The 3,813-nt window shown below is 38.6% G+C and overlaps 1 non-coding gene across 1 annotated transcript; it reads left to right on the top strand.

Annotated features, from left to right (window-relative positions):
• Positions 1 to 3,439: 3,439 nt before the first annotated feature.
• On the top strand, positions 3,440 to 3,558 carry LOC121266673. The gene has a single exon (XR_005940894.1). It is a non-coding gene; the product is annotated as a U5 spliceosomal RNA (small nuclear RNA).
• Positions 3,559 to 3,813: the final 255 nt, after the last annotated feature.

Genomic DNA, 3,813 nt, shown 5'->3' with positions numbered 1-3,813 from the left:
ACTGGAAACATTTAAATTCGTTTCTAGACATCATTAGACTCAATGGTCTTGTTGTTTCTGCGAAAAAGATCAAATTATTCCAAACCAAAATCAGATTCCTTGGTTATGACATTTCTGAAGGGAAAATCAGGCCCATCCAAAGAGCCATTGATTTTGCCGACAAATTCCCTGATGTCATTCTTGACAAAAACCAGTTACAGAGATTCTTAGGATCTCTTAACTATGTTGCTGATTTCTACAAGGATATGAGGAAACAATGTCGTCCTTTGTTCAAAAGACTTCTTTCCAATCCTCCTCCTTGGACAAAAATACATACTAAAATAGTGAGGAAAATCAAAGCACATGTCAAAACTTTGCCGTGCCTTGGTATCCCCACTTCTGATTCATTCAAAATAGTGGAAACAGATGCCTCAAACATCGGTTATGGTGGCATTCTGAAACAATCTGTTTCACCAGGTTCTTCTGAACAGATTGTTCGATTCCATTCCGGAACCTGGAACCCTGCACAAGAAAAATATAGTACTATTAAACAAGAAATATTATCTATAGTACTATGTATTTCTAAATTTCAATCTGATCTGTTAAACAAGAAGTTTTTACTTCGCATTGATTGCATGAGTGCTAAATTTGTTTTAGAACAAGATGTTCAAAACATTGCATCAAAACATATTTTTGCACGATGGCAAAGTATTTTAAGTGTCTTTGATTTTGATATTGAATACATCAAAGGCACTGACAATTCTATCCCTGATTTTCTTACCAGAGAATTTTTGCAGACACCCAATCATGAGCGTCAGCAAAAAGAAAGGAAAAGAAAAACAAAGAGTGAATCCACCACCTCCAATACCCAGTATAAAACTCATCAAGAATGAGTCTGGATCCTCCATTGTGCCCAGTGCTCCTTCCACAGCACTGGATATTGCCAATAGGTTCACACCTCTTGGTAAAATTGCGCAACCATCGACCTTCGCGTCTACGGTTTCTACCCCTTTTGATCTTTATGCGAAAGCAATTGCATCAAAAGGACCTACTTTGATTACCTCTCAGTTTTTCCTCCCAAAAGGAAATTCTATGTATATGAAGAAGCCATTTCTGACCCATCTGTTCCACATAGAACCTTGCCGTTCTAGTTCTACAGATCCGTTCAAAATAGCCTCTTCCTATTTCCCCCCTAATTTCCACTGGATACCTGAAGATTCCTCCAAAAATCTTCAATTTTATTCCAGTATCCTGATTCTCACCAACTCTCTTATCATCAAACCCATTTATGATAAGAATGACTCCACCAAATTAATTTATCACAGTGCTTATATTCTTCGAGTCATCACAGAAGATGAATGGGGCACCAACCCATCCACTCTTAAAAGACTCCACGACTCTGCACTGAGTTATAATTACTTTGATTACATAACTGCCTGGAGACGTTTCATGTTCTTTCAGGTACCTGATATGAGCCATTCATGGTTCTTCAATTTTGTTAAAAAATTCAAAGGAACTTTCCCTTACTGGTTTCTACAATGGTGGGACCTATTTGGTTTAATTCCCCAGAATCTCCCTGAGCAGCTCGCCAGAGCTTTTACTTTCTATCAACAGTTTGCCAATACAAAATTGAATCGGCATTCTCAAATGTTCCCTTATGAGCTCCATTTCTGTAAGACCTACAAACTTCCATGGATCTTCAAATGGACTTATGAGAGAAATGCAAATATACTGGACCGAGCTTATTTCACAAAATGGTGGGATAGGTACGGTTATACTGAAAAAGTGATCAGCCAAATGATTAAGGATTTCCCTCAAGTCGCTCCTGATTTAGATGACAAGAAGGAATTCCCTGCAATCAAGTCTGGTTCAGCAATACCTGAATACCCCCTGGTTATTCAGGCCCCTGATTCACCAACAGCTTCATCAAGAGGAAAAGCCACCAGCTCCTCCTCTAAGAAATCTTCCAAGTCTGTCAAAGATAACATCCTCAGCAGACTCGGTAAAAAAGATTTATTAAAATTGTTGGAACAACAACTGTCCAAGTCTACGAGTGATAACTCTGAAGAAAATTCAGAAGCATCCTCCGAGGCTTCATACAGCAATTTGTTTGGTCATGATTCGGAAGGTATTCCAAAACCAGAAGATGATTGACTACTTCTTGAGTTCAAAGAAGACCGACAGTCCTCTTTGAGTTAATTGACACTCTGCGCCAAAATCAGCCGCCCACAGAGACAGCTGGACGTCACAGAGTGGACCGAATCCTAATTTGTCGTCTTTTGCCCAAAGCAGCCGCCCACAAGAGACAGCTGGAGGACATAATGATGACACCCTGTGCCCCGTGCTTAAACAGTTCCCACTGTGCACTCACGGGTTGTTACTTTAATAATTGTAAACAGGAACTCCTTATTCTATAAAAGGAGAACCTTGTTATTGTGCTAAGGCAGAGCTCATTCCAGAACTCACTCGAGAGAACCTCTAATCCTCTCCACCTTGTTCTTGACTCTCCTTATTTACCCAATATTTGTAAGTGCAAATCTGCACTACCTACTGCTTGTAATTACTTTAAGCTTGTTAATTTTAATAAAGCTTATATGTTTATTACAATTATCTTTGCATACGCATACATGCATATGGTCGGTTTAACCGCCTGTTTATTTTGTGCTTGCATAATTTAATTATTGTGCAATATATCTTCCATCCTTCTTTCTTTCTCTGATCTTCTTCTGATCTTCCTCCCCTTCCTTCTCTTCTTCTTCAGTCAGGCTCCGCCCTTTCCTTCTTCTCGCTGATATATATATATATATATATATGTATATAACGAGGTCTGCACCTCGAACCTTTATTGATAAAAATCTCACTTTTGACGGAAGAAAATTTTGTTAACAAAATAGCGACCAAAAGCACATAAACTATAAACTAATTACATAAACATGTAAGCTGTGTAAATCAAACTAAATCAGACCACCATTATTAAAACCAATTCCCTTAACACCTTAGAGCCGGCAAACCCACCTTGTCTATTTTCAGAATAATATTCAAACTTCGAAAAAAAAACTATTTCTTGAATAATATTAATGCATAAATTTAGCTAAATGATACAATATGTAATCTTTATATGATCAGAACACAAATGGGGAGGGGATTGTGTTAATTTATACACATATATCTAATAACAATACTATCTATATATAGTGGGATAGTTGATGGTGTCGCTTTACAGATTGATTACAGATATGTCAGATATTAATTTTCTCACGATTCTATATGTGAACGTCAGAATATTTATGACTGATATCATTCACACAACTGCAGCCGTTGGATTATGGTTTCTATATACACGTGCAAACTGCAAAGTGCTGTCTTGTTTCATCACCGAGTCCCACACTGGAGAGATGCAGTGGAATCCCCGCAAGCAGATTACCATAAAATGGAACCAACTCTCCTCCACAAACCACGCAGCCGCGCGGTGAGCACAAAGCGAACTATTCTTTCGCCTTTTACTAAAGAATACCGTGTGCTCTCCGCAGATAGCGGCAAACGCCAATTTTTGGAGGTTGTTCTTCCCTATGGAAGAGCCCCTTTAATCTCAGTCCCAAACTTTTGTTGTTTCTAGTGTTGCAACAGAGTCCTATAAGCAATCTTGACATGGTGACAGACTGGAACATTTTCTTAATTTTCTTGAATGTTGATGAGTGTCAGTTGAATCGTTCGAGTCCCAGATTCTTCTTTCGGCTTGGTTGTTCTGTGCAGGTGTGTGTGACGGCCCTGTTTCATGATATTAGTTTGGGGAGTAACCCGGTTCTGGAAATATTTTATAAGGAAAATGCTACT

The sequence above is a fragment of the Juglans microcarpa x Juglans regia genome, chromosome 5D (assembly GCF_004785595.1).
Source record: "Juglans microcarpa x Juglans regia isolate MS1-56 chromosome 5D, Jm3101_v1.0, whole genome shotgun sequence".
In the NCBI taxonomy this organism is placed as follows: Eukaryota; Viridiplantae; Streptophyta; class Magnoliopsida; order Fagales; family Juglandaceae; genus Juglans; species Juglans microcarpa x Juglans regia.
This window is presented reverse-complemented; position numbering and strand designations above follow the sequence as displayed.